The 26,273-nt window shown below is 41.2% G+C and overlaps 1 long non-coding RNA gene across 1 annotated transcript in view; it reads right to left on the minus strand.

Moving 5' to 3' along the window:
* Window positions 1-1,417: 1,417 nt before the first annotated feature.
* LOC118973149 (uncharacterized) overlaps window positions 1,418-26,273 on the minus strand; it is a 46,458-nt gene continuing 21,602 nt past the window's right edge. The window contains exons 2-3 of the long non-coding RNA XR_012127492.1: window positions 7,870-8,009; window positions 1,418-2,431 (exon numbers count right to left, since the gene is read on the minus strand). This is a non-coding gene — a long non-coding RNA (uncharacterized lncRNA). The remainder of the gene's footprint in view (window positions 2,432-7,869; window positions 8,010-26,273) is intronic.

Below are 26,273 nucleotides of genomic sequence, written 5' to 3' on the forward strand. Positions count from 1 at the left end.
AATAGAGATCAAGGAATATATAGAAACAAATGACAACAACAAAACAAATCCCCAACTTCTGTGGGAAGCAGTGAAAGCAGTCTTAAGAGGAAAGTATATAGCGATCCAGGCACACCTGAAGAAGGAAGAACAACCCCAAATGAATACTCTAACATCACAATTATCGAAACTGGAAAAAGAAGAACAAATGAGGTGAAAAGTCAGCAGAAGGAGGGACATAATAAAGATCAAAGGAGAAATAAACAAAATTGAGAGGAATAAAACAATAGCAAAAATCAATGAAACCAAGAGCTGGTTCTTTGAGAAAATAAACAAAATAGATAAGCCTCTAGCCAAACTTATTAAGAGAAAAAGAGAATCAACACAAATCAACAAAATCAGAAATGACAATGGAAAAATCACGACAGACTCCACAGAAATACAAAGAATTATTAAAGACTACTATGAAAACCTATATGCCAACAAGCTGGAAAACCTAGAAGAAATGGACAACTTCCTAGAAAAATACAACCTTCCAAGACTGACCAAGGAAGAAACACAAAAGTTAAACAAACCAATTACGAGCAAAGAAATTGAAAGGGTAATCAAAAAACTAACCAAGAACAAAACCCCAGGGCTGGACGGATTTACCTCGGAATTTTATCAGACACACAGAGAAGACATAATACCCATTCTCCTAAAAGTTTTCCAAAAAATAGAAGAGGAGGGATTACTCCCAAACTCCTTCTATGAAGCCAATATCACCCTAATACCAAAACCAGGCAAAGACCCCACCAAAAAAGAAAATTACAGACCAATATCCCTGATGAATGTAGATACAAAAATACTCAATAAAATATTAGCAAACAGAATTCAACAACATATCATAAGGATCATACACCATGACCAAGTGGGATTCATCCCAGGGATGCAAGGATGGTACAACATTTGAAAATCCATCAACTTCATCGACCACATCAACAAAAAGAAAGACAAAAACCACATGATCATCTCCATAGATGCTGAAAAAGCATTTGATAAAATTCAACATCCATTCATGATAAAAACTCTCAGCAAAATGGGAATAGAAGGGCAAGTACCTCCACATAATAAAGTCCATATATGATAAACCCACAGCCAACATGATACTGAACAGCGAGAAGCTGAAAGCTTTTCCTCTCATATCGGGAACTAGACAGGGATGCCCACTCTCCCCACTGTTATTTAACATAGTACTAGAGGTCCTAGCCATGGCAATCAGACATAACAAAGAAATACAAGGATTCTATCGCGTCCCGCCACCTAGGGCGATGGCAGGAGAACGATCACCGAAGGCCTGGTTCGTTAGGAATCTTTATTATGGGCGTCCGAGCATCCATCTAGCGAAAGGCAAAAGCAAAAAACAACCACCAACACCCACTTCCTCCAGGGCAGTAGCTTATATAGCATATCCCAACCAATCAGCTGACTGATCACGCGCCAGGTTCAGTCTTATTGGAAACATGTGAAAAGCATGCTATGAGCACGAGCATGGAAATGGGGAGAAGCCAATCATGGAGACTTCTTTATGCGCTGAGCTGTAGGGCCAGGAATGGTGGTGTCTAGGAAGCAGGCGCCATCTTTAGGGTGTTTTCCAGCTAGAGTGGGGCTCAGCCTCGGCCGTAGGCCGGGCCCCCACATCTCCCCCTTTATTGTTTTATAACCAAAGGGCTGTCAGGGTCATGCCTGTCTTAGGTCGTCCGGAGTCTGTGGCATTCTTACCTGTCCTCAGGCAACAGACAACTTAGGTCTGCGCCCTGTCTTAGGTTGATATGCGCAGCTCCTGATCTTACCCGTCCTTGACTACTGATCCAGCATATTAAGCCATACTCTAGGGGAGATGCCTTCCTCTAGCGCCACCATGGCCTGCAACAGGACCTTCCATTCTCCCCATTGCTGTTTTTGTATGGAACAGACTTTCCTCCCAAGCAGGAGGAGGCCCACAATTGGCAATATTCCTATGACACCTACACCTGACCAGGCTTTGGTGGCGTTTAACATCTTGCCTAACTGTCTAAAGTTGGCAGCTTTAGAATAATTATGAAAAGGAATACCAGTAATACACCCCCGTATACGCAGCCCACAGACAAAACCTCCCCCAAGAGGTCCAATTGTTCTTGAAGAAGGTTCATGCGTTGGTTGACCAAGGCCATCCCATTCTTAAAATGGCCGTTGATGACGTTCTGTGTTGTCATTGCCGAGGCAGTAGCCTGGGACAGACCATTCAGCATCTCTGCCATAGGAATGGTGATAGTCAGTGTGGCGGTGGCTGCAGCTGCTGCTCGGCTCTGCCATCGCCTGCTGTAGGATCCATGGCAGGAGCAGAAGCAGTGCGATCATCTTGTACCTCCGCTCCAGGATTTTCCACTCTGCATATCAGACGTTCAGCCACCCAAACGGGGTTCTGCTGGTCCTGTGGAAAAACACAAACCAAGCCTCGGGTCCAGATTATCACTGGGTCTGGGCCTTTCCATGTTCCTTCCAACACATCCTTCCACAAAACTTTAGGCATGTGTTTTGGATTGGATTGTTGGCTGTGCCGCTCTGCTGCACTGAGGCCATTTTTGTCCAGTGTTAAAAAGTTTAAAATGAATAATGTGATGTTTAATTTGTCTCTGGGGGATCTAAAGTCTTCTCCTATTCCCCCTTTTTGTTTATATAAGGCATTCTTGAGGGTGAGGTGGGTGCGTTCCACCATACCCTGACCCTAAGGGTTGTGGGGAGTGCCGGTAGTATGTTTGATGTCTAGAGTTTTGACAAAGGTAAGGAATGGTTTGGATGAATACGCTGGCCCATTGTCCGTTTTCAGATGCTTGGGCTTTCCCCAGGCCAAAAATGCTTGCAAACAATGGGAAATGACATCCCGAGATTTCTCCCCCGTGTGGCAGGATGCAAAGATAACACCTGAGCAGGTGTCCAGAGACACATGAACATATTTCATCCTGCCAAATTCGGGGATGTGAGTGACATCCATTTGCCAAATGTGGTTGGGAAGCAATCCTTTTGGGTTAACCCCTATGGGGGTAGAGGGAAGAAGCAATACACATCACTTGCAGCTGACCACTATGGCTCTCGCCTGTTCTCTAGTGATCTGGAACTTCAGGCAGAGGGTGGTGGCATTAGCGTGAAATTTCTTGTGAAATAGATTGGCCTGTTCCGCAGGGTCTGTTACCACAAACATAGTAGATTCCCTAGTCAGGGAATCTGCGCGATGGTTTCCCTCGGCGAGGGGCCCCGGAAGGGAGGTATGAGCTCTTATATGTCCAATGAAAAAGGGGTCTGAATGGTCCCAAATTATCTGCTGTAGGCATCTAAGAATATTTAAGACGGATGAGGAGGGGTTAATGTGACCTGCACACTCTATTGCAGAGACGGCATTCACTACATACTGGCTGTCTGATAGAAGGTTAAAGGGTTCCTTTGGAAAGAGCTCAAATGCTCGCATCACTGCCAATAGTTCTGTCTGTTGGGCTGAGGTAGTCGCAAACTTGAAGATCCATGAGCCATCATCAGTGACTATGGCCCTAATGCCAGTTTTAGAACCATCAGTGAACAGTACTCTTACTTTAGGTATGGGTTTATGTCTGGTGTTTCTCGAGAAAACAACTGGGTTAGACAAGCAAAATTGTAGCCACGGATGCTTTGGGTAATGATTGTCAAAGGAGGCTTGAGAGACGGTGTGTACAATGGCCCATGTGTCACAACAAGAGGCAAGGCACTCTAACTGTGTTGCTGAGTATGGAGTTATGATAATAGAGAGCGCTATTCCAAAGGTTTTGACTGCCACCTTGATTCCCTTGAGGATTAAGTCCGCTATAGACTGTGGGTACCAAATCAACGTCTTTCCTGTTGAATGAGCTAAATACACCCACAGAAAGGGTCCCTCTTGCCAGAGCATGCCTGTGGGGCTATGATTGCTGGGAAGCGTAATAAAGGAAAGAGGTTTCTGATAATTTATTCTATCCACTTGAGCAAGTTCTAAACGGGATTGGACAAGTTCCAATGCCCTTCTTGCCTGATCAGTGAGTGAGCGGGGTGATGTCAGATCTGGGTCACCTCTCAGTATAGCATAGAGAGGTTGGAGCTCTTCATCAGTAAGCTTTAGATAGTGTCGCACCCAATTTATATCACCAAGCAGTTTCTGGAAATCATCAAGATTTTTTAGGTGATCTGTCCTTATAACTATATTCAAGGGTCTGGCCAGGGTGCTTTCTAATCTCATTCCTAAATAACTCTTGGCACTAGTCTTATGGATTTTTTCTGGGGCTATAGCCAGGCCCCATTTTTGGAAGTGCGACTGCAAGAAACAGAGACCTTGCTCTAGCTCCCTGCTGCTCTCATGACACAAAAGGATGTCATCCATATAATGGTAGATGATCATGTTAGGAAACTTTCCTCTGACAACTGACAAAGCCTTACTCACATATAGTTGACACATAGTGGGGCTATTGGCCATTCCCTGCGGTAATACTCTCCATTCATAGCGCTCATCTGGGCGGTCATGGTTAATGGCAGGTATGGTAAAGGCAAATTTGGCACAATCTTCAGGGTGAAGGGGGATAGAAAAGAAACAGTCTGATATCCACAACTATCGTTTCCCAATCCTTAGGCAGGGCCATGGGCAGTGGCAAACACAGTTGTATTGAGCCCATAAACACCATCTGCTTATTTACAGCTCTAAGGTCATGTAAAAGCCTCCACTTCCCTGTTTTCTTTCTTATCACAAAAATAGGTGTGTTCCAGGGGGAGGTAGAGGCCTGAATATGCTTGGCAGCAAGCTACTCCTGTACTAAAGTGTGGGGGCTGCTTCCTTCTTCTCTTTAGTAAGGGGCCACTGAGGAACCCACACAGGATTCTCAGATCGCCACTGAATCTTTATTTGCTGTTCTCCTTCAGTGGCCCCGAGGAAAAACCCAGCCCAGGCTCTCCAAATTGACTGGGCATAATGTTAGACAAAGGAATGGGCTTTTCTCGATCCGACAAGTTCTTCCCAAGTCCACCTGTCCTGGGGTAGCCCTGTCTTTTCATAATGCAGTTAGACTGTTCGCTGTAGAAAGTTTCCGTGGTCAATTTGAGATTCATTTGGGTTAGTACATCTCTTCCCCAGAGGGACACGGGTATGTTTAGCATGAAGGGTTGAATTATCCCCTCGTGCCCTTCTTGGTCCATCCAAGACAGTGAAGCAGCACTACATAGGGGCGCTTGGGCTATCCCGAGTCCTCTTAAGGTTTGTGCAGCTCGATTTAAAGGCCATTCCTTCGGCCATTCATCTTCCTTTATGATACTACGGTCTGCTCCTGTGTCCAGCAATCCTGAGAAATGCCTACCTCTGATCTCTAAGGTGTGCATGGGCCTGGTTCCCAAATCCAATGTAAGACAAGCCAGCGGAGCCCCAGAAGACCCAAACCCTTGCTGTCCTCGAACAGCATTTTTATGAGCATACAAATCATGTTTGCTAGGAAGCATAAGAATTTGAGCAATGCGATCTCCTGGGCTAATAGCCATGATTCCTCGTGGGGAGGAGACCATAATTTTAACTGTTCCTTCATAGTCTGGATCTATAACTCCTGGGTGTACTATTAACCCTGCTTTAGTAGTGGAGCTCCAGCCCAATAAGAGACCCACTACTCCTTTTGCCAAAGGTCCCTTAAAATCTGACTCTACGACTTGAACTCCCATCTCGGGGGTCAATACAAGTCTGGTGGCGGCACAGATGTCCACTCTTGCGCTTCCTGCTGTTGCTCTCCGTGATCCCTCGGTGCTGGGTGAACTCTCTGATCTGTCAAAGGGTGGTGAGTTCTGGGTATCTGTTGAACCACCCCATACATTTGCGGGCCCTGGGGTGGAGGGCCCCTCCTCCTGTTTTTTGGCTCTTGAAGGGGCAGCGGTCGGCCTTCCACATCCACTACTGACCTACACTCACTGGCCCAGTGATTTCCTTTTCTACATCTCGGGCATAATCTTGGTTTGGGCCTGCTAGCAGGTTTGTTGGCTTCCTTCAACTTGGGACAATCTCTTTTCAAATGACCCATTTGTTTGCAGTAGAAACAGGCCCCAGGAGGGGTTGACCTGCCACGAGCATCTCTCAATCCCTGAGTTATGGCTGCGGCCATAACCTGTCCTTGCACCACGCTGTCATTAATGTCCCTACAAACCTTAATATAAGTACTCAGATCTTTGTTCTTCCAGGGTCTTATGGCCTCCCTACACCATTTGTTGGCCTGCTCATAGGCCAGCTGCTTCACAAGGGGCATAGCAGTATCAACATCATCAAATATGCAACCGGCTGTTTGCATCGGTCTGGCTAACATCACCAAATATGCGACCGGCTGTTTTTATCAGTCTGGCTAGAAAGTCTGCATATGGCTCATTAGATCCTTGCAACACCTTTGACAGCTGACCCTGTAGGTCACCTGTGCCTTGCAGCATCTTCCAGGCCCTCACTGCTGCCGCAGCTATTTGCATATATACCGCTGGGGGGAATCCTACCTGATTCTGTTGACCCAAATATGGACCCATGCCCATCAACATGTCTAAGTTCCATTGATGATTACCTGCTGTGGCATTATGCCGAGCCGTGTCCTGTGAAAATTCTTGCCAGGCTGTCTTAAATGTCAGGTACTGACCTCCAGAGAGGGCTGCTCTTGCTACATTGGCCCAATCATCTGGCGTCAGATTAAGAGAAGCTACTGACTCCACTAAAGAAACAGTGAAAGCTGCCTGGGGGCCATACGTGTGGATGCTTCCTTCACACTTTTAATGACCTTGAAATCTAGGGCTTGATGATACCTCTGTTGTGTATTAGGGTCTTCAAATACAGGGAAAGCGGCACTTCCTTGTTCTCTCAGCCACTCCCTCCACCCCCCTCTTTCTAGTCCTTGATTGCAATCACATGTACGACGACAGAGCTGTACGTGATACGGGGGCCATTCTGCAAATGAAGCCAGAGGAAGAGGGGGGTCTGATGGCACCATTTTCAAGGACGGTTTCAGGGTTGTTGAGAGAGGGGTGTCCTCCGACTCCTCTTCCTCTTTCTGTTGCCTCAGCTGTGTTAGGGAGGGATAACTGCGGGGGATAGGGTGTTCCTTCCTCTGGACGATTCTAAGTCTCCTTATATGCTTTTCTAATTCCTCCCCTGATAGCTCCCCTTCCTCATCTGTAGATCCTCCTTGCTCGGACCCCCTCTCTGAGGTCCTAGCGGAGGATCTTTCCTCCCGGACATCTTCCAGGACTTCCTCCCCCTCTCTTATAGCCTCTCTGCAGCTTGGCTTATCCTCCTTAAGGCACCCCCTGACTAGACTTCATATAGGAATCGTCCCTACCGGGAGCGGTTCCACTTGATCTGCTTTGCACAAATCGTTCCCTAGTCTTTCCCACAAGGGGGCAGTGATCCTTTCCTCATCCAAAAACCACTGTGCATGCTTCTCAACAGTATGTAAGAAAGCCCTCGCAGTTTTAGCCTTTAATGGAGTTCCATTAGCCCTTAGGAGTGCCCAGAGTGGTTCCTCTGCCCGCATCCTAGACACCTCTGAACCCATAGTGCAGAGGAAAGGAGGTTGACTCTATTCTAAGTTGAGGTTACGTGCGCCCGTGCTCGTACCCCTGAATTGAGTCTCCTTACAGCCTGAGAGTCCTCGCTAACTGGTTTTCGTCGCTTCCCACGAACTTCAGTCTACGTCGCTTTACCTGTGAACTATCCACAGCGCTCTTATTCTTTCGTGAGGAAACGCAGAAACGTATACAGACTAAGACAGAACAAGACAAGGAACACAAAGGCTAAACACACACACCACAATTGCTTGCATTCCCACGACCTGATGTTGCTTTCACTTTGTCCCTGACCATACTCACCACTCTCCAAAATGTCAGTCACTCGTGTAACTCTTCCAAAGGGTATCCACTCGGATTGCGGCGGGGTGAGAGGTTCCACTCCGTCCTCAGACGCCAGGTTTTCATCCCGGGTTTCGGCACCAGCTATCACGTCCCACCACCTAGGGCGACGGCAGGAGAATGATCACCAAAGGTCTGGTTCGTTAGGAATCTTTATTATGGGTGTCTGAGCATCCAACTAGCGAAAGGCAAAAGCAAAAAACAACAACCACCACCCACTTCCTCCAGGGCAGTAGCTTATATGGCATATCCCAACCAATCAGCTGACTGATAACGCACCAGGTTCAGTCTTATTGGAAACATGTGAAAAGCATGCTATGAGCACGAGCACGGAAATGGGGACAAGCCAATCATGGAGACTTCCTTATGCACTGAGCTGTAGGGCCAGGAAGGGTGGTGTCTAGGAAGCAGGCACCATCTTTAGGGTGTTTTCAAGCTAGAGTGGGGCTCAGCCTCGGCCGTAGGCCAGGCCCCCAAAGAATCCAGATTGGTAAAGAAGAAGTTAAACTGTCACTATTTGCAGATGATATGATATTGTACATAAAATACCCTAAAGACTCCACTCCAAAACTACTGGAACTGCTATCGGAATACAGCAAAGTTGCAGGATACAAAATTAACACACAGAAATCTGTAGCTTTCCTATACACTAACAATGAACCAATAGAAAGAGAAATCAGGAAAGCAATTCCATTCACAATTGCATCAAAAAGAATAAAATCTCTAGGAATAAACCTAACCAAAGAAGTGAAAGACCTATACCCTGAACTACAAGTCACTCTTAAGAGAAATTAAAGGGGACACTAACAAATGGAAACTCATCCCATGCTCATGGCTAGGAAGAATTAATATCATCAAAATGGCCATCCTGCCCAAAGCAATATACAGATTCGATGCAATCCCTATCAAATTACCAGCAACATTCTTCAATGAACTGGAAGAAAAAATTCAAAAATTTGTATGGAAACACCAAAGACCCTGAATAGTCAAAGCAATCCTGAGAAAGAAGAATAAAGTAGGGGGGATCTCACTCCCCAACTTCAAGCTCTACTATAAACCCATAGTAATCAGGACAATTTGGTACTGGCACAAGAACAGAGCCACAGACCAGTGGAACAGATTAGAGACTCAAGATATGAACCCAAGCATATATGGTCAATTAATATTTGATAAAGGAGCCATGGACATACAATGGTGAAATGACAGTCTCTTCAACAGATGGTGCTGGCAAAACTGGACAGCTACATGTAGGAGAATGAAACTGGACCATTGTCTAACCACATACACAAAAGTAAATTCAAAATGGATCAAAGACCTGAATGTAAGTCATGAAACCATAAAACTCTTAGAAAAAAACATAGGCAAAAACTTTTAGACATAAACATGAGTGACCTCTTCTTGAACATATCTCCCTGGGCAAGGAAAACAATAGCAAAAATGAACAAGTGGGACTATATTAAGCTGAAAAGCTTCTGTACAGCAAAAGACACCATCAATAGAACAAAAAGGAACCCTACAGTATGGGAGAATATATTTGAAAATGACAGATCCGATAAAGGCTTGACGTCCAAAATATATAAAGAGCTCACCCACCTCAACAAACAAAAAACAAATAATCCAATTAAAAAATGGGCAGAGGTACTGAACAGACAGTTCTCCAAAAAAGAAATACAGATGGCCAACAGACACATGAAAAGATGCTCCACATCGCTAATTATCAGAGAAATGCAAATTAAAACTACAATGAGATATCACCTCACACCAGTAAGGATGGCTGCCATCCAAAAGACAAATAACAACAAATGTTGGCGAGGCTGTGGAAAAAGGGAAACGCTCCTACACTGATGGTGGGAATGTAAATTAGTTCAACCATTGTGGAAAGCGGTATGGAGGTTCATCAAAATGCTCAAAACAGACCTACCATTTGACCCATGAATTCCACTCCTAGGAATTTACCCTAAGAACGCAGCAATCAAGTTTGAGAAAGACAGATGCACCCCTGTGTTTATCGCAGCACTATTTACAATAGCCAAGAATTGGAAGCAACCTAAATGTCCATCGGTAGATGAATGGATAAAGAAGATGTGGTACATAAACACAATGGAATACTACTCAGCCATAAGAAGAGGGCAAATCCTACCATTTGCAGCAACATGGATGGACCTGGAGGGTATTATGCTCAGTGCAATAAGCCAAGCAGAGAAAGAGAAATACCACATGATTTCACTCATCTATGGAGTATAAGAACAAAGGAAAAACTGAAGGAACAAAACAGCAGCGGAATTACAAAACCCAAAAGTGGACTAACAGGTACCAAAGGGAAAGGGACTGGGGAGGATGGGTGGGTAGCGAGGGATAAGGGGGGGGAGAAGAAAGGGGGTACTAAGATTAGCATGCATAGGGGGGAGGGAGAAATGGGAGGGCTGTACAACACAGAGAAGGCAAGTAGTGATCCTACAACATTTTGCTATGCTGATGGACAGTGACTGTAAAGTGGTTTATAGGGGGGATCTGGTATAGGGGAGACCTTGTGAACATAATATTCTTCATGTAATTGTAGATTAAAGATAAAAAAGAAAGAAATAAAAGAGGGATTACTCCTTATTTGGATGAAACTAACTATTAATCCACAATTAATGCATGCTTTAAATATCTTTAATTTTGATCACTTAAAGGGTGTCAGATGATCGGCTATGGACATACACTTTTCTGATAATATTCCTTTCTCTTAAAAAAAAAAGCAGTTCCTGTGTGGTGACCTCCAATGAGTTCTACACAATGGTATGAAGGGCATATCAACGTGTGGGCAAAGGGTCTGTTTGTGTTTATACAGAGGATCAAAGCATAATTTGGCTACCCAGAAAATGAACTAAGATACGATATGAAGAAGAACTTCCAACATCAGCACCCTCTGGAAGAGTCATACCAGTAGATGATCATCAAAAATCCTCAACAAAGATCCAGGCGATGCTGCAGTTGTAACTACATCCATCCCACTGGTTCCTGGACTTGCCATTGGAATAAAGAAGGAGATATCTAAGCTGGCCTGTGCTTTCAGTAAAACAACAAATTTGACTCGATCTATACTGTTGGAACTCAACCAAGAATTAGGAGAAGTGCAAGTTTGTAGCACTCCAAAATCTTACAACTACAGACTATCTACTGTTAAAAGAACATATGGGATGTGAACAGTTCCCAGGAATGGGTTGTTTTAATTTGTCTGATTTCTCTCAGACTGTTCACGTACAGTTGGACAATATCCATCATATCATAGACAAATTTTCACAAATGCCTAGGGTGCCTAACTGGTTTTCTTGGCTTCACTGGAGATAGCTGGTAATTATAGATCTGCTTTGGTTATGTCACTGTATTCCTATTATATTAATGTGTGTGCACAATTTAATTAGTAGTTTAAAACCTACACATGCTCAAGTTACTCTACAAGAAGATATGTCAAAGAAATAATCCTCCCATGTTTTCTTCTGCCTGCTACCTCTATAGCTTTTCTTCTTCCTTTCTAATTACAACCCTTAATTAGAATTCGTGCCTCATATTAAATTTACCGAGTATCATAATTCCTCCAAGTGGTAAAGATACCTCAAGACAAATGCTGGGCATAGAAGCCACAGGGCATAAATCTGCAAAGAAGTAAAAAGCTAACCTTTTCAAACAATATGGTTTCTCTCTCACTTACCAACTTTACATCACCCTGTATGGCCCCGGAAGATGACTGGTTAGCCAGAGACGGGTAAGATTCCTCAAGGGAGGAACAACCTAAGACAGGCACAGTCGCAGGGGGGCCATCAAGTGAGAAATTGGGGATCAACAGTGGTGAGGCTCAGAACCTCACCCCCCCCCCCTGTTTTGAGAGAAATCTTCTGCATCTGTGGATGTTTTAATGCCCTTGTCTAGCTTGGATTAACACATAGTCTACAGGCACACACCTGATCATCTACATTTGCTCTCTTACACTAAACTATGTTTTCTACCTTTATCTTGCATCTACCTACTACTTCAGCATTTTATTAAAAATAAAAATAATAATAATAATAATAAAGGGAGAAATGTGGGATGCACATATAAATCAAGTATAATAATCAAACGAATATTCATATTTGACCTGATCATTTATAGTTCATAATGCATGATCAAAACCGAAAGTTTCTGGGATGACTGCCCTTGTACTGTTCACCATGTAAGAACTTATTTACTATGTAAGAACTTGTTCACCATGTAAGAACTTGTTCGTTATGCTTCCGAAGATTGGAGACTGACGAGAATTAGGCTTGGGGTGGATTAATGATTGTGCATTGAGCATTGACTCCCCTATACAGAATTTTATTGTTGTTAACAACCATTTGATCAATAAATATGAGAGATGCCCTCTCAAAAAAAAATCTCTTGGACATAAACATGAGCAACTTTTTCATGAACATATCTTCCTGGGCAAGGGAAACAAAAGCAAAAATGAACAAGTGGGACTATATCAAGCTGAAAAGCTTCTGTACAGCAAAGGACACCATCAGTAAAACAAAAAGGCATCCTACAGTATGGGAGAATATATTCATAAGTGATATATATGATAATGGGTTGACATTCAAAATATACAAAGAGCTCATGCACCTCAATAAACAAAAAACAAATAATCCAATTAAAAACTGGGCAGAGGATCTGAACAGACACTTCTCCAAAGAAGAAATTCAGATGGACAACAGGCACATGAAAAGATGCTCCACGTCACTAATCATCAGAGAAATGCAAATTAGACCACAATAAGATATCACCTCACACCAGTAAGCATGGCCACCATGAAAATGACAAACAATGACAAATACTGGTGAAGATGTGGAGAAAGGGGAACCCTCCTACAATGCTGGTGGGAATGTAAATTAGTTTGACCATTATGGAAAACAGTATAGAGGTTCCTCAAAAAACTTAAAATAAAAATACCATTTGACCCAGGAATTCCACTTCTAGGAATTTACCCCAAGAATGTGGCACCCCGGTTTGAAAAAGACATATGCACCCCTATGTTTATTGCAGCACTATTTACAATAGCCAAGAAATGGAAGCAGTCTAAGTGTCGGTCAGTAGATGAATGGATAAAGAAGATGTGGTACATATACACATTGGATATTATTCAACCATAAGAAGAAAACAGATCCTACCATTTTCCACAGCATGGATGGACCTAGAGGGTATTATGCTCAGTGAAATAGGCCAGGCAGAAAAAGAAAAGTATCACATGATTTCACTCATATGTAGAGTATAAGAAGAAAGAAAAAACTGAAGGAACAAAACGGCAGCAGACTCACAGAACCTAAGAATGTACTAACAGTTACCAAAGGGAAAGGGACTGGGGAGGATGGGTGGGAAGGGAGGGACAAGGGGAAAAGGGGGGCATTATGATTAGCAGACATAATTTGAGTGGGGGCACGGGGAGGGCTCTACACACAGAGAAGCAACTAGTGATTCTATAGCATCTTACTACACTGATGGACAGTGACTGTAATGGGGTATGTGGTGGGGACTTGATGATGGGGGGAGTCTAGTAACCATAATGTTACTCATGTAATGGTAGATTAATGATACCAAAATAAAATGAATAAAAAAATAAAAGAATGGATGAGCAATCTGGAAGATCTAGTAATGGCAAGCAACCAAGTTGCAGAGCAAAGAGAAAAATGGATAGGAAGAAATGAAGATAGGTTAAAGGATCGTAATAAACACTTCAATCATTATAACATTCATATAATAGAGGTTCCAGAAGAAGAGGGAAAAAAGGGGGCAGAAAATTTGAAGAAATGATGGATAAAAGCTTACCTAACCTGGAGAAAGAAACAGACGTCCAGACCTAGGAAGCACAGAAATCTCCAAACAAAATGAACCCAAGGAGGTCCACACCAACACAAATAATTAAAATGGCAAAGATTAAAAATAAAGATATAATCATCAGCAGAACAAAAAGACATTCTACACTATGAGAATATATTCATAAATGATTTATCTGTTAAGGGGTTAACATTCACAATATATAAAGATAGTGAAAAGACCATAAAGAACTCATATGCCTCAACACCCATGAAACAAATAACTCAAACAATGAGCAGAGGACCTGAACAGACATTTCTCCAAGGAAGAAATTCAGATGGCTAACAGACACATGAAAATATGCTCCACATCACTAATCATGAGGGAAATGCAAATTTAAACCACAATGAGATATCACCTCACACCAGTCAGGATGGCCACTATCCAAAAGAGAAGAAACAGCAAATGCTGGTGAGGATGTGGTGAAAGGGGAACCCTTCCTCACTGTTGGTGGGAATGGAAATTGGTTCAACTGCTGTGAAATGCAGTATGGGTATTCCTCAAAAAACTGAAAATAGCAATACAATTTGACCCAGTAATCCCACTCCTAGGATTTTACCTGAAGAAAACAAGATCCCTGATTTGAAAAGACATATGTACCCCTATGCTTATTGCTGCACTATTTGCAATAGCCAAGATATGGAAGCAACCTACATGTGCATCAATAGATGAATGTATAAAGAAGTGGTAAATGTACACAATAAAATATTATTCAGCCACAAAAAAAAAAACAGATCCTGCCATGTGGAACAACATGGATAGATCTAAAGGGTTTTATGCTCAGTGAAATAAGCCAGGCAGAGACAGACAAATAATATATATTTCACTTATTTGTGGAATATGCAAACAGTGCAAAAGAGAAGGCACAGAGGAGGTGGAGCCAAGATGGCGGCATGAGTAGAGCAGTGGAAATCTCCTCCCAAAAACACATAGAGCTATGAAAATATAACAAAGAAAAATCTTCCTAAAATAGAGACCACAGGACACAGGACAACATCCAGACCACATCCACACCTGCAAGAACCCAGCACCTTGCGAAGGGGGTAAGGTACAAGCCCCGGCCCGGCGGGACCCAGGCGCCCCTCCCCCAGGCTCCCGGCGGGTGGAAAGAAACCGCAGCGGTTTTTTTTTTGGCAAGTGCTTTTTGGAAGCCTTAAAGGGACAGGGCCCCCGTTGCTAGGGAGGCAGTGTGGTGGGACCGGTGAGCGGGTGCCTGGGACCGGCGCCTGAGGACAAAGAATATCCCGCATATTTCCCTGCGGGACTGGTGGGAGCGTGCCTGAGACCGGCGCCTGAGGACGGAGGAAATCGCGCGTTTTTCCCCCTTTTTTGTCTCTTTTTGGTGAGCGCTTTTTGGAAGCCTAAAAGGGACAGGGACCCCGGTGCTAGGGAGGCAGGGCGACGGGACTGGTGAGCGGGTGCCTGGGACCGGCACCTGAGGACAAAGATTATCGCGCGATTTTCCCTGCGGGACTGGTGGGTGGGTGCTTTTTGGAAGCCTTGAAGGGACAGGGACCCTGGTCCTAGGGAGACAGGGCAGCAGGACCAGTGAGCGGGTGCCTGGGACCAGCGCCTGAGGACAAAAAAAAAAATCGCGTATTTTTTCCTTTTTTTTTTTTTTCTCTTCCCTCTCTCATTGTTGCTGTTGTTGTTTTGGTTTGGACAGTGCTTTTTGGAAGACCCAAAGGAGCAGGACAGGTCACTTAGACCAGAGGCAGGGAATCTGGGGATCTCTGGGCACTCTAACCCCCTGGGCAGCAGGAAGCACAGAGGCCCCTTACAGAGATAAATAGCCTCCCGGCCGCTCCCCCTCCAACAGGGCTCCACCATTTTGCAGGAGCAGCCCCAGCCAGGCCACGCCCACAGCAACAGTGGAGATAAACCCCATAGCAACTGGGCAGGAAGCAGAAGCCCTGTCTGCACACAGCTGCCCAGCACAAGCCACTAGAGATCGCTATTCTCCTTGGAGAGGAAGGCCACAAACCAACAAGAAGGAAAGCTCTCCCAGCTGTCACTTGTACCAACTCTGCAAACTATCTCTATCACCATGAAAAGGCAAAACTACAGGCAGACAAAGATCACAGAGACAACACCTGAGAAAGAGACAGACCTAACCAGTCCTCCTGAAAAAGAATTCAAAATAAAAATCATGAACAAGCTGACAGAGATGCAGAGAAAAACGCAAGAGCAATGGGATGAGATGCAGAGAAAAATGCAAGAGCAGTGGGATGAAGTCCGGAAGGAGATCACAGATGTCAGGAAGGAGATCACAGAAGTGAAACAATCCCTGGAAGGATTTATAAGCAGAATGGATAGGATGCAAGAGGCCATTGAAGGAATAGAAGGCAGAGAACAGGAACGTATAGAAGCTGACATAGAGAGACATAAAAGGATCTCCAGGAATGAAACAACACTAAGAGAACTATGTGACCAAGCCAAAAGGAGTAATATTCGTATTATAGGGATACCAGAAGAAGAAGAAAGAGGAAAAGGGATAGAAAGTCTCTTTGAAGAAATAATTGCTGAAAACTTCTCCAAACTGGGGGAGGAAATAATCGAACAGACCATGGAATTACACAGAACCCCCAACAGAAAGGATCCAAGGAGACAACACCAAGACACATAGTAATTAAAATGGCAAGGATCAAAGACAAGGAAAGAGTTTTAAAGGCAGCTAGAGAGAAAAAGGTCACCTATAAAGGAAAACCCATCAGGCTAACATCAGACTTCTCAACAGAAACCCTACAGGCCAGAAGAGAATGGCATGATATACTTAATGCAATGAAACAGAAGGGCCTTGAACCAAGGATACTTTATCCAGCACGACTATCATTTAAATATGATGGCGGGATTAAACAATTCCCAGACAAGCAAAAGCTGAGGGAATATGCTTCCCACAAACCACCTCTACAGGGCATCCTACAGGGACTGCTCTAGATGGGAGCATCCCTAAAAAGAGCACAGAAAAAAAAACACCCAACATATGAAGAAGGGAGGAGGAAGAATAAGAAGAGAGAGAAGAAAAGAACCTCCAGACAGTGTATATAACAGCTCAATAAGCGAGCTAAGTTAGGCAGTAAGATACTAAAGAAGCTAACCTTGAACCTTTGGTAACCACGAATCTAAAGCGTGCAATGGCAATAAGTACATATCTCTCAATAGTCACCCTAAATGTAAATGGACTTAATGCACCAATCAAAAGACACAGACTAATAAAATGGATAAAAAAGCAAGACCCATCTATATGCTGCTTACAAGAAACTCACCTTAAACCCAAAGATAAGCATAGACTAAAAGTCAAGGGATGGAAAAACATATTTCAGGCAAACAACAGTGAGAAGAAAGCAGGGGTTGCAGTACTAATATCAGACAAAATAGACTTCAAAACACAGAAAGTAACAAGAGATAAAGAAGGATAGTACATAATGATAAAGGGCTCAGTCCAAAAAGAGGATATAACCATTCTAAATATATATGCACCCAACACAGGAGCACCAGTATATGTGAAACAAATACTAAAAGAACTAAGGAGGGAAATAGACTGCAACGCATTCATTGTAGGAGACTTCAACACACCACTCACCCCAAAGGATAGATCCACCGGGGAGAAAATAAGTAAGGACACGCAGGCACTGAACAACACAGAACTGAACTAGAACAGATGGACCTAATAGACATCTATAGAACTCTACATCCAAAAGAAACAGGATATACATTCTTCTCAAGTGCACATGGAACATTCTCCAGAATAGACCACATACTAGCTCACAAAAAGAGCCACAGTAAACCCCAAAATATTGAAATTCTACCAACCAATTTTTCAGACCACAAAGGTATAAAAGTAGAAATAAATTCTACAAAGTAAACAAAAAGGCTCACAAACACATGGAGGCTTAACAACATGCTATTAAATAATCAATGGATCAATGAACAAATCAAAATAGAGATCAAGGAATATATAGAAACAAATGACAACAACAACACTAAGCCCGAACTTCTGTGGGACGCAGCGAAAGCAGTCTTAAGAGGAAAGTATATAGCAATCCAGGCACACTTGAAGAAGGAAGAACAATCCCAAATGAATAGTCTAACATCACAATTATTAAAACTGGAAAAAGAAGAACAAATGAGGCCTAAAGTCAGCAGAAGGTGGGATATAATAAAGATCAGAGAAGAAATAAACAAAATTGAGAAGAATAAAACAATAGCAAAAATCAACGAAACCAAGAGCTGCTTCTTCGAGAAAATAAACAAAATAGATAAGCCTCTAGACCAACTTATTAAGAGAAAAAGAGAATCAACACAAATCAACATAATCAGAAATGAGAATGGAAAAATCACGACAGACTCCACAGAAATACAAAGAATTATTAAAGACTACTATGAAAACCTATATGCCAAAAAGCTGGAAAACCCGGAAGAAATGGACAACTTCCAAGAAAAATACAACCTCCCAAGACTGACCAAGGAAGGAACACAAAAGTTAAACAAACCAATTGTGAGCAAAGAAATTGAAACAGTAATAAAAAAACTACCCAAGAACAAAACCCCGGGGCCAGACGGATTTACCTCGGAATTTTATCAGACACACAGAGAAGACATAATAACCATTCTACTTAAAGTGTTCCACAAAATAGAAGAAGAGGGAATACTCCCAAACTCATTCTATGAAGCCAACATCACCCTAATACCAAAACCAGGCAAAGACCCCACCAAAAAAGAAAATTACAGACCAATATCCCTGATGAATGTAGATGCAAAAATTCTCAATAAAATATTAGCAAACAGAATTCAACAGTATATCAAAAGGATCATACACCATGACCAAGTGGGGTTCATCCCAGGGATGCACGGATGGTACAACATTCGAAAATCCATCAACATCATCCACCACATCAACAAAAAGAAAGACAAAAACCACATGATCATCTCCATAGATGCTGAAAAAGCATTTGACAAAATTCAACATTCATTCATGATAAAAACTCTCAGCAAAATGGGAATAGAGGGCAAGTATCTCAACATAATAAAGGCCATATATGATAAACCCACAGCCAGCATTATACTGAACAGCGAGAAGCTGAAAGCATTTCCTCTGAGATCGGGAACCAGACAGGGATGCCCACTCTACCCACTGTTATTTAACATAGTACTGGAGGTCCTAGCCACGGCAATCAGACAAAACAAAGAAATACAAGGAATCCAGATTGGTAAAGAAGAAGTTAAACTGTCACTATTTGCGGATGATATGATACTGTACATAAAAAACTGCAAAGACTCCACTCCAAAACTATTAGAACTGATATCGGAATACAGCAAAGTTGCAGGATACAAAATTAACACACAGAAATCTGTAGCTTTCCTATACACTAACAATGAATCAATAGAATGAGAAATCAGGAAAACAATTCCATTCACCATTACATCAAAAAGAATAAAATACCTAGGAATAAACCTAACCAAAGAAGTGAAAGACTTATACTCTGAAAACTACAAGTCACCCTTAAGAGAAATTAAAGGGGACACTAATAAATGGAAACTCATCCCCTGCTCATGGCTAGGAAGAATTAATATCGTCAAAATGGCCATCCTGCCCAAAGCAATATACAGATTTGATGCAATCCCTCTCAAATTACCAGCATCATTCTTCAATGAATTGGAACAAATAATTCAAAAATTCATATGGAAACACCAAAGACCCCGAATAGCCAAAGCAATCCTGAAAAAGAAGAATAAAGTAAGGGGGATCTCACTCCCCAACTTCAAGCTCTACTACAAAGCCATAGTAATCAAGACAATTTGGTACTGGCACAAGAACAGAGCCACAGACCAGTGGAACAGATTAGAGACCCCAGAAATTAACCCAAACATATATGGTCAATTACTATTTGATAAAGGAGCCATGGACATACTATGGCAAAATGACAGTCTCTTCAACAGATGGTGCTGGCAAAACTGGACAGCTACATGTAGGAGAATGAAACTGGACCATTGTCTAACCCCATATACAAAGGTAAACTCAAAATGGATCAAAGACCTGAATGTAAGTCATGAAACCATTAAACTCTTGGAAAAAAACATAGGCAAAAACCTCTTAGACATAAACATGAGTGACCTTTTCTTGAACATATCTCCCCGGGCAAGGAAAACAACAGCAAAAATGAGCAAGTGGGACTACATTAAGCTGAAAAGCTTCTGTACAGTGAAAGACACCATCAATAGAACAAAAACGAACCCTACAGTATGGGAGAATATATTTGAAAATGACAGATCCGATAAAGACTTGACGTCCAGAATATATAAAGAGCTCACAGGCCTCAACAAACAAAAAACAAATAACCCAATTAAAAAATGGACAGAGGAACTGAACAGACAGTTCTCTAAAAAAGAAATACAGATGGCCAACAGACACATGAAAAGATGCTCCACATCGCTAATTATCAGAGAAATGCAAATTAAAACTACAATGAGGTATCACCTCACACCAGTAAGGATAGCTGCCATCCAATAGACAAACAACAACAAATAAATGTTGGCGAGGCTGTGGAGAAAGGGGAACCCTCCTACACTGCTGGTGGGAATGTAAATTAGTTCAACCATTGTGGAAAGCAGTATGGAGGCTCATCAAAATGCTCAAAACAGACCTACCATTTGACCCAGGAATTCCACTCCTAGGAATTTACCCTAAGAAAGCAGCAATCAAGTTTGAGAAAGACAGATGCACCCCTATGTTTATTGCAGCAGTATTTACAATAGCCAAGAATTGGAAGCCACGTAAATTTCCATCGGTAGATGAATGGATAAAGAAGATTTGGTACATATACACAATGGAATACTACTCAACCATTAGAAGTGGAAAAATCCAACCGTTTGCAGCAACATGGATGGTGCTGGAGAGTGTTATGCTCAGTGAAATAAGCCAAGCAGAGCAAGAGAAATACCAAATGATTTCACTCATCTGAGGAGTATAGGAACAAAGGAAAAACTGAAGGAACAAAACAGCCCGGAATTACAGAACCCAAAAATGGACTAACAGATACCAAAGGGAAATTAACTGGGGAGGATGGGTGGGCAGGGCAGGATAAGGGGGGGGAAGAAGAAGGGGGGTATTAAGATTAGCATGCATGGGGGGGAGGGAGAAAGGGGAGGGTGGGCTGCACAACACAGAAAGGACAAGTAGTGACTCTACAACATTTTGCTAAGCTGATGGACAGTAACCGAAATGTGGTTGTTAGGGGGGACCTGATATAGGGGAGAACATAGTAAACATAGTATTCTTCATGTAAGTGTAGATTAAAAATTTTAAAAAAAAAGAAATAAATAAAAAAGAAAAGGGGGATTACTCCTTGATAGGAATAAACTATTGGTAAATCAAAGATCAATGCTTGCTTTAAATATCCTTAATGTTGATCACTTAAAGGGTGTCAGATGATCAGCTATGGGGGGGTACTCTTTTCTGATAATATTTCTTTCTCTTAATAAAAAAAAAAAAGCAGTTACTGTGTGCTGACCTCCAATGAGTTCTGTACAGTGGTATAGAGGGCATGTCAAAGTGTGGGCAAAGGGTCTGTTTGTTTCTATGCAGGAGATCAAGGCCTATCTTGGATACCCAGAAAATGAACTAAGATACGATATGAGGAGGAGCTTCCGGCATCAACACTCTCTGGAGGACTTGTGCCAGGGGGATGATCATCAAAAAGCCTCCACAGGGATCCGGACGACGCTGCGGTTGTGGCTGCATCCAGCCCACCGTCTCCTGGACTTGCCATAGGAATGAGGAGGGAGATGTCTAGGCTGGCATGTGCATACAGTGAGACAACGAATTTGACCGGATCTGTACTGTTGGAACTCAACTAGGAGTTGGGAGCGGTGCAAGTTGTAGCACTCCAAAATCTCATGACTATAGACTATCTACGGTTAAAAGAACTTACGGAATGTGAACAGATCCCAGAAATGGGCTGCTTTAATTTGTCTGATTGTTCAAGTACAGTTGGACAATATCCATCATATCATAGATAAATTTTCGCAAATGCCTAGGGTGCCTAAATGGTTTTCTTGGCTTCACTGGAGATGGATGGTAATTATAGATTTGCTTTGTTTATGTCACCGTATTCCTATTATGTTAATATGTGTGTGCAAATTAGTTAGTAGTTTAAAACCTATACATACTTAAGGTACTCTACAAGAAGATATGTCAAAGAAATAATCAATCCTCCTATGTTTCCTTCCATATGCTACCTCTATAGCTTTTCTTCTTCCTTCCTAATTACAACCCTTAAATAGAATTCGTGCCTCATATCGAATTTACCGAGTATCATAATTCCTCCAGGTGGTAAAGATACCTCGAGACAAGTGCTGGGCATAGAAGCCACAGGGCATAAATCTGCAAAGAAGTAAAAAGCTAACCTTTTCAAACAATATGGCTTCTCTCTCACTTACCAACTTTACATTTCCCTGTATGGCCCCGGAAGATGACTGGTTAGCCAGAGATGGGTAAGATTCCTCAAGGGAGGAACAACCTAAGACAGGCACAGTCGCATGGGGGCCATCAGGTGAGAATTTGGGGATCAACAGAGGTGAGGCTCAGAACCTCACCCCCCCTGCTTTGATAGAAATCTTCTGCATCCGTGGATATCTTGCTGCCCTTGTCTAGCCTGGATTAATACTTAGTCCATAGGCACACACCTGATCATCTGATCATCTACATTTGCCCTCTTACAGCACTAAACTATGTTTTCTACCTTTATCTTGCATCTACCTACCACTTCAGCATTTTATTAAAAATAAAAATAATAATAATAATAGAGGGAGAAATGTGGGATCAACATATAAATCAAGTACAAAAATCAAATGAATATTCATATTTGACCTGATTGTTTATGGGTCATAATGCGTGATCAAAACCAAAAGTTTCTGTGATGAATGCCCTTGTACTATTCACCATGTAAGAACTTATTCACTATGTAAAAATTCGTTCACCATGTAAGAACTTGTTCGTTATGCTTCAGAAGATGGGAGACTGACGAGAATTAGGCTTGAAATGGATTAATGATTGTACATTGAGCATTGACCCCCCTATACTGAATTTTATTGTTGTTAACAACCATTTGATCAATAAATATGAGAGATGCCCTCTCAAAAAAAAAAAAAGAGAAGGCACAAAATAGTAGTAAACTCATAGACACTGAGAAGTGACTAGTGGTTACTAAACGGAGGGATTGTGGGGGACCGAGAAGGGTATAAAGGGGCACAATAATTCACAATCACAGATAGGTTAGTTATGGGATGGTAGTACAGCACTGAGCATACAGTTAATGATTCTGTAACATCTTACTACATTGATGAAGAGTGGCCATAGTGTAGGGGGTGAGGACTTGATAATATGGGTAAATGTTGAACCACTGTGTTGTGTATTTCAGACCAACATAAGATTGTATATCAATGATACATTAATAAATAAATAAATAAAGATATAATCTTAAAACCAGCAAGAGAAAAGCAAAGACTTCAGTAAAACGAAAATCTCAAGGTCATCAGCTGATTTTTCAGCAGAAACTTTCCATAACAGAAGGGAGTGGCATGATTTATTCCACGTACTGAAAGGAAAAAACCTACAACCAAGAATGTTCTATCTAGCAAGGTTATCATTCAGAATTGATAGAGAGATAAAGAATTTTTGAGACAAACAAAAGTTAAGGGAGTTCGTCACCACTAAACCAGTCTGACAAGTAATGTTATAGGGACTTCTTTATGTGAAAAATAAAAGCCATATCTAGAAGTAAGAAAATTACAAAAGGAAAACATTTCACTAGTAAAAGCAAACATACAGTAAAGGTAGTAGATCAATCACATAAAAATAGTATGAAGTTCAAAAGAAAAAATAAATCAATTATACAAAATTAGTCAAAGCATAAACAAAATAAAAAGATGTAAATTATTACATCATATATAAAACAGAGGGGAAAATAATAAAAAAGTAGTGCTTTTAGGATGTTCAAACTTAAGTACCCATCAGCTTAATATAGACTGCTATACATATAGTATGTTATAGATGAACGTCATGGTAACCACAAGTTAAAAACCTATAATATATACAGAAAAAAGGGAAAGGAACCCAAAATAACTCTAAAGAAAGTGATCACATCAAAAGGGAGGAGAGCAAGAAGAGAGAAAAACTATAAAAACAATGCAAAAGCAAAAAAATGGCAATAACTACATACCTATCAATAATAACCTTAAATGTAAAGGGACTAAATGCTCCAATGAAAAGGCATAGGGTAGCTGAATGGATAATAAAACAAGACACATCTATAAGCTGCCTACAAGAGACTCACTCCATACATAAAGACACATACAAACTCAAAATATACAGATGGAGCAAGATATTCCATGAAAATGGAAGTGAAAAAAAGACTGGGGTAGCAATACTCATATCAGACAAAACAGACATCAAAATAAAGAATGTAACAAGCCACAAAGAAGAGAATTACATAATAATTAAGGGATCAATCTGTCAAGAGTATTTAATAATTGTAAATATCTATGCACCCCACATAGGAGTACCTAATATATAAAGCAAATATTAACAGATACAATGGGAGAAATTCACCAAAATATAATAGTAGTAGATTATAACCCCACATTTAAGTCAATGGATAAATCGTCCAGAGAAAAATTCAAAAAAGAAACAGTGGCCTTGAATGACACATCAGACCAGATGGACTTAATAGGTACATACAGAACATCTACCCAAAACCAGAAGAATACACATTCTTTTCAACTGCACATCGAATGTTCTTCAGGATAGATCATGTTAGGCCACAATATAAGTCTCAATAAATTTTAGAAGACTGAAATCACATCAAGCATCTTTTCCAATCGAAATGGTATAAAACTAGAAGTCAATTACAAGAAAAAAAATGGAAAAAACACAAACTCATGAAGGCTAAGCAAAATGCTATTAAACAACCAATGGCTGAATATCCAAATCAAAGAGGAAATCAAAAAGTAACTGGAAAGAAAGAAAATTGTTAAAATTTGGGGGACACAAAAAAGTTCTGAGAGGAAAGTCTATACTGATACAGGCCAACTCAACAAAGAAGAGAAATCTCAAATAAACAATCTAACCTTATAACTAAAGGAACTAGATGAAGAACAAAGCGCAAGTTAGTAGAAGGAAAGAAATAATGAAAATCAGAGTAGAAACAACTTAAATATAGAGTAAAAAAATAGAAAAGTTTAATGAAAGTAAGAGCTGGTTCTTTGAAAAGATAAAATAGATCAACCTTTAGCTAGTCTCATCAAGAAAAAAAGAGAGAACTGAAATAAATAAAATGAGAATTGGAAGAGAAGGGACAACCAACACCACAGAAATACAAAGGATGAGAATTCTATGAAAAATTACATACCAACAAATTGGAGAACCAAAAAAAAAAATAGGTAACTTCCTAGAAACATACAATCTTCCAAGACTGAATCAGGAAGACAGAAAAAAACATGAACAGACTGATCACTAGTTAGAAAATTAAAGCAGTAATCAAAAAACTCCCAACAAACAGATATCCAGGGCCACATGGCTTCATGGGGAATTCTACCAAACATTTAAAGAAGAGATGAAAGTTTTTCCTCTGAGATGTTCACTCTCACCACTTTTATTCAACATTATACTAGAAGTCCTAGCCACAGTAATCAGACAAGTACAAGAAAAGGCATCCAAACTGGTAAAGAAGAATTTAAATTGTGATGATTTGCAGGTGACATCTAGGAAGTCCTAGACTCCACAAAAAATTCTACCAGATTTAATTAATGAATTCAGTGAAGTCACAGGATACAAAATCAATATACAGAAATTTGTTACATTTCTATATACAAATAACAAATTAATAGAAAGAGAAATTAAAAAAATAATCCAACTTATAATTGTATAAAAATAATAAAACCTAGGAATAAAAACTATATGCAGAAGAATGAAACTGGGCCAGTTGTACACACAAAAAAAATTTAAATGGCATAAGATCTAAAAACAATAACTGAAACCAGAAAACTCATAGAAGTAAACATATGCAATAAAGTCTTATACACTGGTGTGGTGGTTTCTTTCTAGAAATTACTAGGAAAAATGGGTAGAGGACATAAATAGACACTTTTCCAAATATATGTATATGGCCAATAGATGCATAAAAGATGTTCTATATCACTAATCATCAGGGAAATATAAATCAAAACCACAATTAGAAATAGCTCATACCAGTTAGAGTGGGTAATATCAACAAGAAAGGAATACCAAGTGTTTGGAGAAGATGTACAGTAAAGGTAACCCTCCTAAACTGTTTGGTGAGAATGTAAACTGGTCCAGCCACTATGGAAAACAGTATGGAGGTTTCTCAAAAAACTGAAAATAGAAATACCATATGACCTAGTAATTCCATTTCTGAGTGTTTACCCAAAGAAACCAAAATCACTAATTTGAAAAGTCTAATGCATGCCTATGTTTA

This window comes from Manis javanica, chromosome X (genome assembly GCF_040802235.1).
Source record: "Manis javanica isolate MJ-LG chromosome X, MJ_LKY, whole genome shotgun sequence".
NCBI lineage: Eukaryota > Metazoa > Chordata > Mammalia > Pholidota > Manidae > Manis > Manis javanica.